The sequence below is a fragment of the Lissotriton helveticus genome, chromosome 7, assembly GCF_964261635.1.
Source record: "Lissotriton helveticus chromosome 7, aLisHel1.1, whole genome shotgun sequence".
Taxonomy (NCBI): Eukaryota; Metazoa; Chordata; class Amphibia; order Caudata; family Salamandridae; genus Lissotriton; species Lissotriton helveticus.
In genome coordinates, this window is record NC_136068.1 from 1,012,587,600 (window position 1) to 1,012,605,620 (window position 18,021).

Sequence of the window (18,021 nt, forward strand, 5' to 3'; positions counted from 1 at the left end):
ATTACAAGATAGAGGAACCTCCGGATGAGTACACCCCTTTCGAGGAGGTGGAAATACCACTCAAATACCAAGAGCACCTGCTCTGGTTTAAAGGCGCCCTAAAACATAATGATCACATCACCAGGCTCGGTCCACTAGGTAGACCAGGAGCAACGTGGCCGGTTCTAGTCGGATACACACCACATCCAGACATTGAAAAAATGGCAATACCAGAACTTTTAACACAGTTAAAACAACTGATTAAAATACACAGACAACTAGTCCAATATGTAATGCGGACTTTAACAGTCCAACCAGCTATTACAATTCCACAGCTGACCCCTCATCAGGGGAACACAAATAAAATCACACCGCAGAACATACAGTCCTGTCTAGGTAAAGTACCCATTAAAAGGGAACAAATTCCATTCTGGTTAGCACAGAAAATAACTCAAATAGAGGCGGTATTTCCAGATACCACCCCTGTGGAGAAACACAGAATTCTGACTATCTGTCTCCCAATGGGGAGCGCACCACATGTGGAGGACTGTGACACTTGGGGTACAGTCTATGCTTCCATTTACACAAAAACACATGGTGTTCCGTCCATGGCGGTAATACCAGAAGTACTAAAACAGATTCAAAATGAATACGGTCCAGAACCTGCTTTAACTCTGGGTATGAAATTACTGAAAGACTTCAAGCAGGTCACGGCGATATTACTAGCAAACATAAAAGGGGAAGCAGCAAATGTGGCGATCCGTCAAAGATTAAAGGAAACAGATATAGCAGACCAACCATTTGAACTTGCCAGAATCATAGAAAAATCCTATGAAGAACTAGGAAGAGATAGTTTGGGTGGGAAACCAGTGAAACCCCAACTAATTGAAAATCCTGAAAAAGTATTTATTAAAAATAATCTAAACACTTCAAAAAAGAAGTGGGATGGAAATAAACAATCCACTCCCAAAGAAAAAAGATTCCAGTCCAGAGGAAGGTCTCCTCGGCGGAGAGAAAGATCTCTGGACCAAGGACACAAGTCTCCCCAGAGGGAGCCCTCTGAGAAAAAATACAACCTTAGAAATAGGGATAATTTGAAGAAACCTGATAGATATCAAGATATTGATACACGTCCATCTCGATCTTTTCAGACTTCCTCGCAGAAATCGGAAAGAAGAGGACGATCAGAACACAGGGAAGAGCACGTCAAGTCCAAAGACAAAGAACCTGCTCATCAAAGTAAAAAGTTACAATTTCCAAAGAAGAAGGTAGCCAGCATTAAAATAATCAAACATGCCGAGGATCCTGAGGACTCAGCTGAAAAACGGAGATGGGCTCAGACAATGTTAGACAGCGCAGCAGAAGTGAGCATAGCTCGCAAGATCCTGATGAATCATCTGGAGACAGTGGACACGAATGAGTACATTCAGGTGGAAACTGCAGATACCAGAGTTAGCAAACCTTATAAAATATATGAAATAACCTTACGTATAGAGGGAGATAAGACTAGGAAAATAAGGGGTCTATTTTGGGATAATCTCTCCAAGGGCTATGACATCCTTCTAGCTGAAAAAGACTGGCCACCAGAGTTTGTCAGGGAGTGCCCTCATGGCGAAGAAATGATTATGCCTGCCTTCTCAAATCATATTCCAATTCATAAAAAATATACACTTGCAAGAAAGTGGGCAGTGGCCCAAGCTCCTGCATTATATAAAAATCATGTGGGATGGGATGAGGACTCTCCTCCTCACAAAATCCAGTTAAAATCTCAACCGACTGCACAGAGGCAGTACCCAATTAAGCAAGAAGCTAAAAAACAGGTCAGGGAGATCTTAGATCAACTTGAATACCAGGGGGTGATTGAAACATGCACCTCACAAATGAACAATCCTTTGTTTCCTGTCTCCAAACCAGATGATTCATATCGTCTAGTTTTGGACTACAGACACCTTAACTCATGCTGCAAAACATTTGCAGTACAAAACTCACACAGTGCAGCACTAATGAATAGCATAGTGCGCAAAAAATACAAAACAACATTAGACATCTCTAATGGATTCTTTGGTCAAAATATAGCACCTGAAAGCAGATATTTGACCGCTTTCTCAATAAATGGATTGCAGAAAATTTCTGTCGTTTGCCCCAAGGGTTCAAGAACAGCCCAGGATTATTCTCAGCGAGAGTAACAGAGTTACTACAAATATATGATGATGAGGCATTATCTTATGTCGACGACATCTATCTAACAGACGATGACTTGGATACTCACTTGAAAAGAGTGAACACCATAATACTTGGGTTCGCAGCAGAGGGTTACAAATTCAACTTCAGGAAGTCAAGAATTGCCCATCTGACTGTCCTATTTTTAGGATATGAATTATCAAGTGAAGGCAAAAGCCTGGCTAAAGATTTCCTAGAGAAATGTGCTGTAATCCAAGCACCTAGAACACTGAAAAACTTGCAATCAATTCTAGGTTTCCTGAATTTCGGAAGAACTTACATTATAAACTATGCAGAGAGAGTTAAACCTCTCTATGATCTAATAAAACCAGATTTTAAAAGAATCAATTGGACTCAAAAACACACAGAAATTTTGAGATCTTTACAAACAGACATGTTAGTTAAAACAAAACTGCAAACACGCGATAACACACGCAACCTTGTGATTCGAGTCATCCCAGGAAGATGCGGATTCACATACCTAACCTCAAATGAGGGAGAAACGGTACCAATAGCATACAAATCACATTTGTACACAAAAGCTGAAATGAAATTTAGCCCAACGAAAAAAATTCTAACCGCGGTACAGACTGCTGTAGCGAAAGAAAGAGCCCTGGCACAAGGTAAACGAATAATCATCGAGACACCAATACCAGCCCTGGAGGCAGTAACAAAGGCAAGCATTCCGAATGCTAAAGCACTAAATCCGAGATGGATACAGTGGGCTAATTCCCTTGCTGCAACAGACGTGGTATACGAATTTGACCCTAATTTAAAAACACAAGAATTTCTCCAATTTGAATTCGAATGTCCTCTGCCGACTGAAATCTTGCCTCTAGAACGCTACGGCTATATAATATATATGGACGGATCAGCACAGCCCGCAGTAGGGGTAAACAAGCTTACAGTGCTGCGTGCGCGATTGTTAAAGGTCGCTGGCACGAAGGAAAATTTAAACCACTGGTCACTAAAACGCAATCTCTAGGAGATTGTACAGCTCAGCGAGCTAAACTACTAGCATTTAAGATGCCGCTTGAAAATACCGATCGCGAATTCCCCACACTCATAGTGTGCGATTCATATTATTGCGTTCAGTCTTACAATGAATACTTACAAATCTGGGTTCAGAACGGTTTTAAAGATGCAAAAGGTGGCACAATCAAGCATAAAATGCTTTGGGAACAAATAGTTCTTTTACAAAAAGAACTACAAAAGACTCACGTGATACATACACTGAGTCATCAACGTGATGGGGTTCACTTTGCAGGGAATTCATTGGCTGACGAGGCCGCGAAGGCAGCTGTGCAAACGGCTTCCGTAGCTGCCATCACCCGGTCAAAAACAACAATAGACAGCTAAATATTACTGGCTGGGTGCGATAGAAACACTCCCGAAAGGCTTTCCAGTAAAGTACTCATACATAACTGATGCTGATAACGTTCCATTTGCTCGAATCCCTGGAGTGGGGGATAGGGCAATTCCGAACATGGAACATAGATTAGGACTCATTATAGCGGCACATGAAGGGCTTGCTTCTGTACATGCTGGTGTTTCAGCCACAGTATCGTTATTAAAACAGAGATACTGGTGGCCACGAATGAGGAGACAAACTAGGAAATATGTTCTAGAATGTGAAATATGTCAAAGAATGAAGGTATCAACAGTGAAACGACCAGCCCAGACGCCCCTTCTAATCTCAGACAAACCATTAGCCTGTGTTTACCTGGACCACTGCGGTCCCTTACAAAGGGACGGCAACTATAAATATATCATGGTCGCAGTGGATTCATGCACGAGATTCATATGGATGTGGCCCCAGCGATCGGCTGACGCCAGAACTGTTATAAAAGATTTGCGAGTCTTTATCGGCACATACGCAATTGGCATGCTACATTCTGACCAGGGTCCTGCGTTTAGCTCTCGGGCTTACAAAGAGGCCATGAACAGCATGGGCATTGCATTGCGGTACTCTTGTCCCTTTCATCCTGAGGGAAACGGAATTGTGGAAAGAAAAAACCGTGACATAAAGCAATCTATAACAGCAAAGGTATTAGGTTCGGGAGCTGGGTGGGTCAAACATTTAATAAGTGTCCAACGTAGTCTTAATAATCTGCCAAGAAATTCTCTGAGAGGTCTCAGTCCGTACGAACTATTGTTTGGGACTAGAATGTTAATCTAGGACCTTGATAGTCAAACTTCAGTGGTTAAAGAAAAATGCTTTGATATCAAAGATCGTTTGGCTATTTTACAGGACTTAAACGAAACAAGAAAAGACCTGAGCAACATAAAGTTGAAACAGCAGCCAATAACCACTGAAGAGAAACCACCTGTCCCAGCAAGGCCTGTCCGGATTCCAAAAATTGGGGATCTGGTCAGAGAAAAGATCGCGGTGAAGAAGGAATTTGGGCCTTCTTACAGAAAAGCAGTTCCTGTCTTGTCTGTCAACGGGACAAGATCAGTAGTACTACCGCCCCTTGCTGGTAAAAAGGAGAACCGAGTTGTATCAATCGACCTGGTTAAACCACAATCATGTGGCCGATAACAAGTAGTAGGCCAAGTGGACTCCCAAGAAGTAGCAGAACACCAAAGTTTGCTACAAACACAGAGGTTCAAACTGAAAGACTAATCACAATTGATAAACCTACAGTAAAACAACAAGGACTATGCAACAGAGCCATGGAACTTAAACCTCTTGAAACCCAAATTAAAATATTAAATCAAGAAACACCAGTCTATAATGATGTAACCACAGACTATGCTAATGAAACAAAGAAAATTCCAAAAACGAAAAGGAATCCAGAAGCAATTGAAACAATTGACAGAACAGCATCAGGCTACTTCATCAACTTCGATTATTTTTCTAAAGATCTGAGCGAACCAGAGGAACAGCGGACAACAAAGACTTTTAAAGATAAAGCAGAGGAACTCTTTCATCAACTTAAAGAAACATATCCGATTTCTCCATGGATTGAACTTTGGGTGGCACTAGGAGTATTCATCCTCATACTTTGGCTCATCATGGTACTATGCTTGGGACATTTCATTGAGGGAAAATATGCTACAATGGACACAGCAAGTCAGAACATCAACTTGGTCCTGAAACCACACAAGTCTTCACACATAGAGAAAAGAGAACTTTCTTCAGTAAACTTCACAGCCAATCCTATACCCGGTGGGGTAGCATGGGACAAAACTGATTACGAAATATATGGTCCGGTTGAGCTCCTGAAGTATCCTCATCAATTCAAGATTTCATTAAGTGACTTTGTAAAACCAAGCACATTTGCTGATGATTGGGACTTTGAAAGTATTAATGATATGATGTCTGATCTAGTAATGTCAGCTAAATTTACAGAACATGATTATTTGCAAGGTTCATCTAATTACGATCAAATGTTTTGTTACAACCATTATGGTAACCATTATCTGCATAAATCTACTCAACCTAGAAATGTTTTAAATTTTAACCAATGGGAACATTGTGCAACTCCACCAAAAGGCAGTTCAAAGACATATTTTGATAAATATTCATACTTTTCAGGGTTCAACACAAGTAATGCAGAATCATTTTATTTCAAATTGTTAAATAAGACAGGAGTGAAGACCATGCTTACAAACACAAAATTGATATATTCAGACTCATTTTTTGAAAAAATGAATACATTCGGTTTTGATTTCTGGAACAATAACATTGAAACGAAAACGATCTGGGGCACAAAAGATTGGCAAGTGCAAGGTATAGAATCATTATTTAGAGCCTGCATGATCCCAGAACAAATTATATTTTTGAATGATACAATTCAACAGACATCCTGTCTTGGCCTAGCCAAAATTAAAGACTTGAATAAACCGTCTATTCCAAAACCAACACCTACCAGTAATAGCACTACGGATGTTGAGATAGACATATCCCATATTTTAAACCAAAACAGAACACATGCTGATTGGAAACAATGGTTGATCTGGCCCACAGACACAAATAACTGTCAAGACAGATTCCTGAACAAAATACAGGGGTTCACATTGACCAGGCCAGACCCAAGATACTCCCAGAGACACTACTTATAGTGTGGGGAAACTCTGCCTTCAATGGCTACATACATCCACACTGTCAGAAATTAAGCAACACTTAACTTTACTTAAAGAAGGTGCTGACTTGCGTGATTTCATCATGGGACCACGCAAACAGCGTCTAAAACGATTCATAGCGGCCTCTATATATGCAGCTTACAATGAAGCTTGGAAAGTAACTCAAATTGAGGCAGCAGAAAAAATACGGGAAATTGACCGTGTTAATTTGGAAAAATCACTTTCTGTTGTGGACAATGGGTTAATGACTCTGTCTTCCAGAATATATTCACTGGACAGTATTGTATCTTCTGCAATCGATATAATAGAACAAGACTTACTGATGTTGCAACACGGTCAGTCTCAATTACGTTCTATTGTACAGCTTGGCTGGACGTTACAAAATCTGCGTTCAGGCTATGTGCCTTGGCGTCTAATCAACACAACGTCACTATTTAATATCTTTAACCTTACTGATAAACAAATCAGTTTGGCACAAAAGGGTGCTGACTATACAATTCTGAGCATTGAAAAACATGAGAGATTACCATTGACAATGTCAGAACGACCTGTCATTGAATGGATAATACATGGGATAATAAATATACCGATAACAACTTTCCAGTTTCAATACTGCCAAAAATATATACAGGCAGGCCAGTATGAAAGATTGGGTAAAGGATACGTTAAGTCCACATGGAACTTGCCCTATACACACACATGTGTCAGTAATAACGGACAGAGTGTATTTCTTAGTGGTAATAATTGTGAAAAATCACTAAGTGGCATACTTCTGTGTCAGGGTATTAGTTTGCATGGGGCCTGTGAAGGGACTTCAAATAACCTTTCATGTCACCAGTTAGGCACACCTGCAACACAAATAGAACCATTCTTTAGAAGACTTTCGAACGGGAGTTACATTCTAATTGTAGATCACAGATGTTGTGGCTTGCTGCCAGGAAAACCTTATCTTGTAAGCGTGACTTCCAGGGTCATGTGCTGTGAAAGAGTATTGTTCCCGAATGATGCTCCAGACAGGGAGGGAAGGTTATGGCCCATTTTAAAAATCTCTTCTATTCGAAATTGATACTTTAAGCAGAATGAAGACTGTGCTCCTACAGACGCCAACCCAGTTGACGTCATCAAAAGAAACGTATGATCTCAAAGTTGCAAGGACAACGGCAGAGATTCATTCAATGTTATCAACAAATTGCCCCCTACACTTCGCAGAAATGCTGAACGAAATCTTAAATATTTCTGATACAAGTGGTATCGCAAGTGTATTTAAGACAGTTTTTTCAGGCGCTTTAACCCCATTCAAAGCGATTCTGGGTATTTTTCCAAATTTCGTCCATTCCATCTTTGGCGGACTTCCACTCCTGTTGGGACTCGTAGCAGGCATTTTTTTCTTGCTACTATTGCTTCGTTATGGCAAGCCATGTCACAGACCAGACTCCAGCAACAATGGAAGAAACGATCCTAGCTATCCGCTACCGGGACCGCATAACTAAAGTCCTTGGCTTAGCCCGGCTACGAGATCTGAATCTGATTCTTTCATTCAGACCCATCTGGCAGAATTGTGTTATGCCTGTATTAAGATGCATGCTATGCGGCGAAGAATGCGTGTTGGACACCTGTCTTACACTACAATCAGAAGTACCATTGGATGCAGATACTTTGTTGGGTCCAGTAAAGGCTCGTGCATTGTGCTGTCCCCAGCGGCTACCTATCCTGATGACGGCATTTGTGGAGACTTCACCACTACGATTGAAGGGTAGTGAAGTACAAGATGAAAGCAGCATCAACCAGGTACGACCTTCTGTAAGCAGTTCTGATCGACCCATCATTGAAAGCAATCATGCGCATGACTGCATGGTAGCGACATTTTCCAACCTGGTCGAACTTTCACCAGAAGCTGTAGACTGTTTTTTCGAGAATCTGTCTGAAATGATGTTTTCACCGGAACAGAGAGAATGATTTTAAACAAACTTGCACACGCGTTCCCTGAACTCTGAATTTGGCCTTCAGTCTTTTGAAAACAAAGTGACTGTGAACTATTTTTCTCTTCTCCCCTGAATAGCGAAAACTTTTTTCCAATTCCAAAATATTTACCTTTTTGGCACTTATCTTCTGCTTAAAGTAAAACTCAGGGCACAAGTCCTAAAAAAATAAGTGGGGGGACGTTGTCACCGGAAGTGACGTCACAACATGAAGTGATGTCACGAAAGGTGGCTTGCACCATCAGGCTCATTGCCCCTCGCTCACCCCTTAGATGCGATTGCATCTGAGAAGTCAGCGCATGAGTAGCGTGCTGTGAACTCCAAGCTCCTCGTCCTAGAGAGGCCAAAGAGTGAAGTCCAGCTGTTTGGCAGGGGGGACGGCGTCCACCCAGTAAAATAAGTGGGGGGACGCCGTCCACCAGCGTGGTACCTCGACTCGAGCCCTGGTAAAACTATTCTTAGAGAACAGAACTTCTATTCTTAGGAATACTAGAGATATTACATTACCTCAACCTCTAGTTTATATGCAATTAATTGTGTTTATATGTGATGAGATGGTCTCGCAATTTTTTTCTGTATCAAGAGCCATTTCATGTGTAATTTCGCAAATCATTCATGCCGATATAAAATGTGCATCTCCTTTTTGAATGATTATACTGCTTGAATGCATACAGTACCTATACTCATTTCGTGCATTTCGCATACACCATTTTTCAAATACAAATAAATGTTTTTTGGGGTGGTTCGGTATACACATGCACTGTTAGTTATGCTTACTATTGCTTAGGTTAGTAAATATGTACATAAAATCGTGGAGTGGGTGTAGTGTGTTTATCTAGGTACCTATATTGATACTCCTATTTCAGACCCTTGTCCGGTTATTAATTCACTAATGTCCATACACTGGCACAGAAACCCGTTTTCAGATTAGGTCATAGCGCATGCTGTCACATTAAGCAAGCACTATCCCTTCAGCCCCCTAGAAAGCACACCGAGTTCTCAAAACAAATCAAACCTCCAACAGACCTGGGAAATCCCCCGCAGCTATTGTTTTGATTTCGCTCGAGAACTCCTGCAAAGAATGTAAGAACGACCAGTCCTTATGACATTCTTGCTGACGTCTTATGTCCATCCTTACGTCAAACACGGCACCTTTCAGGTATAAATATACCGACGCTGCCCTAAGCTAAGACACGGTGGTGACGGGCTTGGAGCAGCGCTACTTGCCGGAGAGCCCAGCTGATGCAGAAAAGCCCACGGACGCTGCCCCTCCCTTTTGACGTGCTGAGAGAGACGCTGCCTTTTCTCCTGCCGAGAAATCCAGCCTCCGGCGTTTCCAGCCGCCCTCGCGGGTAACTGGGATATCGAGTCCTGTGACAGAGGTACCAACCCTCCAGCCTTCTAAATCCCAGGTACTGAACTGACTAACCCCTTACAGAGAATTCTTGAGTCAGATTCTTGGCAAAACAAACTTAACTTAAACTGCTACTTACTTACTCCCTCCCAAGTATTAGGCTTAGGTCAGGTACACCGGGGTAGGCGTAGTTAGAAGCACCAGTTGAGTACAATTAGTCAATGTATATATGTATGTATATCTTTTATCCATTTTAAGTATCATATGGCTAAGAAACCATATAAATGCTTTTACAGTATTATTTTATAATTCTGTTTTTACTGTATGCACTTTACTTAACTATAAGTATTGCAATAATAGCGATTCATTTCTCTTGTATGGGAAAAGAGACTGATCAATAAATAACATCTTTTTATTGAAGCACGCCCATCTCTTATTTCTCTACAAACTGGTGAAACTAAGAATGCACGTACTGACTGAGTAAAATAGTTGTCTTTTGTTTTCACACGACTCTAGAGATATACTCTTGATTAGGGGAGAGCAAAGTTGTCATGTTCTATGGTTGTCAGAAACTAAATCCCTTCTTGTCTATCCAGGGAGGTTAAACTCCTCCTTGCCTATTCGAGAAAGTTTCTAGTGAACTCTGAGCTAGCTGGCACACATAACTTTAAGTCTAATATCGTCAGTAGAAGACCTAGTTAACGACAGTCCTACGTCTATACTATTGAAGATATTATTCCAATGCGCAGAGCCTATTGGGATAATAGGAACTACACTACAATTTAAACGAATGCCTTTTGCGTTGGCATCAGCCGCTGCTGTATTTCCGAGACTGTTGTCGAACTTATTCGGTCACATTCGTGAGGTCGTATTCCTTCAGGATGACATTCTGATAATGGGAAACGACAGATCACAGCATGATTCCATCCTTAGAGAGGTTTTAACCATACTTAAAGACAATGGGTTGATTGCTGAAGGTAGCAAATGCAAATTTGCAGAAAAATCTGTTACATACTTGGGTCATGAAATTTGTGGAACAGGCATTAAACCAAAAAGCAATGTGGTAGAAGCCATCGTCAGTGCCCCTTCACCCAAATCAAAGAACGAACTTAGATCTTTCCTTGGTTTGGCAGAATTTTATTCGAAGTTTTTTAACAACTTCTCACAGAAAACTTATAATATGCGGTTACTAATGAAGAACAAATCTAACTTTGTTTAGAGTGACGCTTGTCAAAGGTCATTCGATTGTATCAAGGAAGCTATTGTGGGTGCCCCTCCATTTGAAGGATTTGATCCCCTAGCAAAGACATTTGTCACTACTGACGCAAGTGGCACTGGTTTGGGGGGTGTTTTGTCCCAATTATCAGAGCAGGGCAGAGAAGTTGTCACAGCCTTTGCGTCATGTTCTCTTTCTCCCACAGAAGAAACATATCAAGTGATAGAACAAGAAACATTGGCTTACGTGTGGGCCATGGAGCATTTTAGGAAATTTATTTGGGGAAAGAAGTTTATTTTACGCACGGATCATAAACCATTGACTAAACTGCTCACTACTGAGGGTCTTTCAAGAGCCTCGGCAAGAATTGCCAGAATGTCAATGAGACTTCAAGATTTTGTATACGAAGTGCAATATGTCCCAGGAGCAAAAAATTTCATTGCCGATTTTCTCAGTAAACTGTCTTTACCGATGAAGGAAATTGATCCCGATCCCTGGTGTGATTTTTGTGTTGCTGGTGTGTTTACCGACACTACTGGGTTACGTAAGAGTGATTGGGAAGAAGAATATAAGAAGGATGATATTTGGCTGGAAGTCAAAAACAAGATCGCGAACGGGTGGTCTAATGAGTGTAAACTCATTTTGGGGTCAAGAACTTTCTGGGAGGTACGTGATGAATTAGGTATAGATGGTGAATGTATTTGTAGAGGAGAGAAAATTGTACCGCCTAAAGGTATGCGGACAAGGATTGTTTCGATCGGTCATGAAGGACATCCTGGTGTATCTCGCACTAAGAGAAACATTAAGGTCTTGTATTGGTGGCCAAGAATTGTTTTAGACATTAAAAGATTTGTTTGTGCTTGTGTAAGTTGTGAAGGTTCAGATAAAGCACAAAAGACACTCAACCCTCCTATGTCGTCACTTGTTTGTCCCAATTTACCATGGGAAAACATGGCATTCAATATCATGGGACCCATGGTTTGGTAAGATGGTGTTACCAAGTATATTTTAGTATTGGTTGACCTTTTTTCAAGGTGGCTTGAGGTGGAGGTTGTCATGAAGGTAGACACTGACAGTGTTATTGCTTTCTTGGAGAAATGTTTTTCAAGAGAGGGTTTTCCGGCTTCCATATTAACTGATAATGGAGTTCAATTTAAATCAGATGTGATGAAAAAGTTCATGGATAATACTGGCGTTGAACAGAAATGTACTTCCTTGTATCATCCCAGGGGTAATTCTGTTGTTGAGAGGGTTAATAGAGTATTGAAAGGTGTTTTGCAGTTGGCAAAAAAAGGTAACAAGAATTGGGATGATGAACTCAATAAGTTGATATGGTCATACAGAGTAACTGTCCATGATACAGTGGGGGAAAGTCCTTTTGGATTGATGCGTGGAAGGTTTCCTTTTTGTATGATTAATCCCAGATGGATGGGTAGAAGCAAAAAGTATGACTGGGATTCTGAACAGGTGAAGAAATCCATCATCAACTCTCAATGTAAAAATAAACTCTATTTTGATGCCAAACATGGTACTAAGGACGTTTGCATAAAGGTAGGACAATGTGTTAGAGTCAAGTGTGGAAAAAAGGTTGGCAAGTTACAGCCCAAGTTTTCTGGTCTTAGGATTGTGACTAAAGTCATGCAAAACACAGTTGAGCTGGATGATGGTAGTATCCATCATATGAGTCGCATTTCCATGTCAGATGGTTCTAGTGTTAGAAATAAGACTTGTAGTACGGAAAGGAAGAAAGATTATTGGTGGGTGGATGTTTTTCCTTCTGTTGAAAGGGGGAATGTGGTGTCTAAGGATCCTGATTTTACTGAGCCTGGTTCCCTTGTTGAAATTCAGGATGATACGTCTCAGTTGTTGGATTTTAGGCAACAGGACAGGTGTAGTATATCTAGGTTAGAAAATGGAGTAGGTACTGAAGTTCCTCCGGAGAAGTGTGGTAGTGATGAGTTGGTGATTGATTCCGAAAGATTTGAAGCCGATGATCAAGTGAAAGTAGGAGAATCTGGTTTGCATAAGAGAACTTTGGTTGAAGAGGGAGCTTTGGTTGAAGAGGACAATGTGACGAATAAATCCAGCAAGTGTAGGAGACGTATAGTAACCCTCAAGAAGTTTCAGGAGTTTGTTCGAGTTTAAAATTCCTTGTTTTGTTTTTATTATCATTATTGTTATTATTTTTGTTTTGTTAAGAAGGGAGATGTGTAGTAACTTGTATGTATAGAATGCCTGCATGTAATAGCATATACTAGAATGTTAAGTGTTCATTATGAAGCTGACTCTCAGCCGAGCTGCATGCACATATTACTTAATTGCTTCAATAAAGCATTTATCTGAATTATCTATTAAGTCTCATTACTACAACTGTCTGGTGACTGTGTCACAGCTTCCTCGATTCTGTGTCTGAAGTAACCAGACTTTTAAAAGCTGCCTGTGGAGATGAAGAGCAGGCAATGCAGGAGGAGCCATTTGACAACTGCACTGTCAGTACACTACTGTACAGTTCCAAGCCCGTATGACTGTATCTGCACTCTGAATCTGAGAAATTTATAAACATGTCTGTATTGGCCTTATCACAGACAGGTATAAGCCCCAATAAGTGGAGGATAAGGGAAAGGGAAATACGGTTAGTGGTCTATGGATGGCATGATCATTGGCTATCACATTTCAACCTTCTGAAACAACTCATGGAAACACAAGTTACTTCCTTTTAGACATGTATATAGTTTCACCTGTCCTAATCCTCCTGAAGATGCCGGACAGCACTGCGTACACCAGGTGGCTGGAGGAAACACATTTCCCGGGACTGCTTCAGCTGCCAGCGCACCACTTCCCAGGCGAAAATGTATAATCATGTAAAAGATCATGTTTTTATAGTATAGCTTAAAATCATTCAATAGCCATAATTTTTAAAGAACATTGGCAAACCTATCAGAGGCCTTTTGCCATTGCCAATGTCTTTTAGTTATGTTGTACAGAAGTCTGGCTATTCTCTAGTACGTCTAAGAGGCATATTTACAATAACTGGCGCATCCCTGCAAATCAGCAGGGATGCGCCAGTTATTATGTGCCACAGCTCCGCCATCATGGATGCGCCGCATCGCATCTACAATGCGGCGCACCATGGTGCAAAAACGGCACAGATGTGTCACGCATCTGTGCCGTAAAAGTGACGCATTGCTGGAGTTGCGTCGCAAGCGCGAGGCAGCTCCAGCAATGCTCTGGGGGCCCTATCTAATTAATGCTGCATCAATCCTTACGCCTGCTTCAAGCAGGTGCAGGGTTTTGACGCAGGAATGCCTCCTAAAAGTGACTGAGTGAAATCTTGCAGATTTCACTCAGCCACTTTTAGGAGGCATTCCTGCGCTGGAACGTCCCCCCCCCTGCACAAGAATGCCTACATGTGGCGCAGGGCATGGCAACGTGACGCATCTCCCAGATGCGTCACGTTGTAAGTACCCCCGCACCATGGAGCAGGATTTGCGCCGCCGCTGCGTAACAAAAGTGACGCATCAGCGGCATAAATGAGGCGCAAGGGGCTTGTAAATCTGCCCCTAAATGTTTAAATAAAATGCTAAAGATGCGCCCTGCGCTATCCACGTGCATAGCATTTTTATTTCTTAGTGTTGGTGGGGAACAACACAGACAGCAGGACAAAAGGGGTAGGAGGGAATAACACACATACAATGGCAGAGTGAATTGTGGGGGTTGGAGGGATTAAGCTACTCGGTCAACAGGAGAGTTGGAGGGAATAAGCAGTATGGACAGTTTAAGGGTGGGGTGAGAGGGAAGGAGCAAAATGTAGAATGGGAGGGTGGGGGTGTGGTGGGAGGGAACAAGCAACACAGATTTTGGGGACTTGGTGGAGGAGGGGATAGAGGCCAAGGGTAGTAGGAGAGGACAGAAGCGATGCAGACATGGGGGTGGAAAGGGAAAAATCAACCTGAAGTAAATAGATATAGTACTTCAATCACAAACACGATCATTAGAAGGACAGCAATCAAGTTCAAGCAATCAGTACTTGGTGCATGCTCCAGCTGAAAGAAGAAGAAGTGAATCCTGCATGTTCAGGCCAATTAGAAGGCAGCACAGAAGACTGACAAGGAAGCCAACGAATGGTAAGCAATGGGAAGGCTGCAAGCCCCTTGTTTTATCAATACCTCTGGGAAGTGAGAGCGTATGCATTGTCACAAGCGAGACCTAAAAGGGGAGGTCAAATACCTGTAGAGTTGGTTGTGTTACAGTGAAAACTGCTCCTTTTCCCTAGCTGCTGTAAGGGATGTATATTGTTTCCCCTTTGTTTGACACTCACTGGTTCCTCCCTTTTCAGCATGGCGATTATGCACTGAGAAAACCAACCGCAGGAGATGTGTCAATGAACACAGGCATGCTGCTCAGACTTTCCGTTTCGATGATGATTTGGCAAAGCACCTTTCCTTTGTTTCCTACAATGGACAGTCAACATTATCCACCGGATCACTAAAATTGAGCAAGTTCTCATTTCAAATCTGTCCGAGCAGCTGACACCGGGTACCGACGGTGGTGCTAAACTCATTCAAGGCACACTGCCGGAGCGACTCAACAGGGAGCATCCCAACAACTCATGCCCTACACAGCTGTAAGTGCCAGATCCTTAGCCACCATGGAAGGTGCACGTATAACAAGCCAGAGCACTGAATTTAAAGAAAGACCTCGTCTATCCATGAATATTTGTACAAGGCACCCCTTTCTAAAAGCCTGATCGTGCCCGCTCTGGCAAACATGTCGTCAAATCTTTGACCAGAGCAGTCCTCATGGGACATGGTGTGTATCGAAATCAAAGCAGGCTTAGGGGGTGGTTTGCCGGGAGTGCTTCAGGGGTGGACAACTCTGTTTATTCTTTGCTCTTAAGGAACATGATGCCTGTAGAACCACAATTTCGAAAGATAAACAAAGACAGCGAGATAGGGAGCGAAGTAAGAGACAAGAATTTGCAACCCAGTCATCTAGAATGCAAATGCCAACCCAGACAAAAATGTGGCAATTTCAGGTGTACAAAGTATTTCCCACATGAAGAAACTTGACTCTGCCTCTATTATGGATTACAGGCAAAAGTGCTGTGTGTGAGCGAGTTACAGAACCAACGTTTCCATTCACTCGCCAGTATAGGGTCTTGAACCGTGTGTCCTATTAGAACTTGCTCTAAAAAAATGATGACAAGTCTGGCATAGTTTACAAACAATGGAAATAGACAAATTCAGTGGGCATCTTGTTTTTCTGGCAACCAACCTAGTCCATGCAATGTTTTCTATACAACATGAGAATGGTAAATACATTTGGATAAAGTACTCCTAGAATGTTCAGCACCATCATATGTAATTTGTCATGAGGGAATGTATGCCTTTCCTCTTGGCAATCACAGTGTATTGTTACTGATTGCTACGCAATGTACCATAGTTGAACAGTCAGAGGCTGTTACTGATGCTCTCGGGCAGCTAGAAGAACTGTCATTGCCCCATTCATTGTAGTTATATACCAAAAAACAAAAGGGCTGGAACAATAAATCGAATCTCTTTCTAGAGAAATAAGGGAGTGTCAATTTACAATTCCGTGCACATACATCATTTCCAGAATTACAGCTAGGAAATATCATCATGCCACACTGGAAGACCTGCATATACTTTGGTGGATCACTACCATGCCCTGACTGATGACAAACTTGCCATTTCAAACACCACACACTCACACGTGATTCGACGATTTTGAAAACCCACAAATTGTGTCTTGGGATACCACAATCCTAGAAACTCACTTCAATCTCACAACCTGCATTGTGATAAGTGAAGGATACTGAGAATTGAGACCATTCCTTATATTACTCGACAAGTTGAGTTTCTAATGCAAGCCTGTCCACTAATACACAAACCTCAACTAATCATTTAGCTAACTTTTTCATTAACCAAACTCTGACAATCAACATAACCAACAAACCAACCAACTCCGAAGAATCGAACAATGGCCAATAGTCAGTTATTTAAATTACTTAATCAGAGACAATTACGCAGGCAGCAACTCACAGAACAGCACATTAAACAGATTCCATGTCAAAGAGAAACTAGAAACACATGACCTCACTAACCATCCAGACACAGATCAACAAGGCAACCAAAATGGATAACTTAAAAAGAGATCCATCGTTGTAACAATGCCATCTCCTCCTTCTCATTCTTCATTCTCCAACCCCAATAAGGCTCTGGGCCAATTACCCTACCCTGCCCATGTATGGAAAACCTCCCATGCTACACCTATTCTCCAGATGTCTATTATTTGTGAGGAAGCTGCTCACACAACCAGTATCTCGTATGTGACTGAAATTACCTCATGGATTTGAAACTCACAGAAACTCGAGCTGCTTGACACATATGCTATCATAGGAAGTAGGAGAGCTGCAACCATGCTGGAGTTTCAAAGGTGAATGGGCATTAAAGATTAATTTACATTTTATTTTATACTAGCTTACCCGTCGTGCGTTGCTGCGATCTCAGAAGAAAGGAATGTTGCTGCTGCTCAGAAAGATAAGTATCTCTCCGACATCCTTGTTATTGATTTACTCTGCTTTGCTTATCTGATACTTGTATATATGTAAATAGGATGTTATTTAGTATTAACAGTTTCTATATATGAAAATAGGACGTTATTTAGTATTAAGAGTTTCCTATGTTTTCTGGGATTGGCCTATATCTTCTGAATACCTCAGAATGGCCTTTCAAGGTGAAATTTTAACTTTTTTCTCTGGTTTGTGTACGCTTTCTAATGATACTTGTTTCTCGCACTCGATATTGGCCCCTGTGTCTTTCACCCTAGACTACTTCTCCTCCGGTTCTATTTCGAATAGGATTAGGCCTCATCGCATTTGGTATACTTTTGAACGCGAGCGCGAGAACACAGCGCTTACACGCTCATACCTTGCGCCCCCATCACGACTCGGGTTCATTCCCGATCCCGCCCCGTCTCACCAACACTCTGTCTCGGCACAACGAAGACTGATTCGACATGTTTGGGCAGCTTCTCCGGCCCCCTCAACGCGCGTAGCTGCGCTCGAGGAGGGCCGGGTTACATTAGAGGAATTCACCTTCGGAGCGATTCTCGTTGCTCGTTCGTTTGAGAAGAACGGGCTTGATCAGTTTGTATTCGAACAG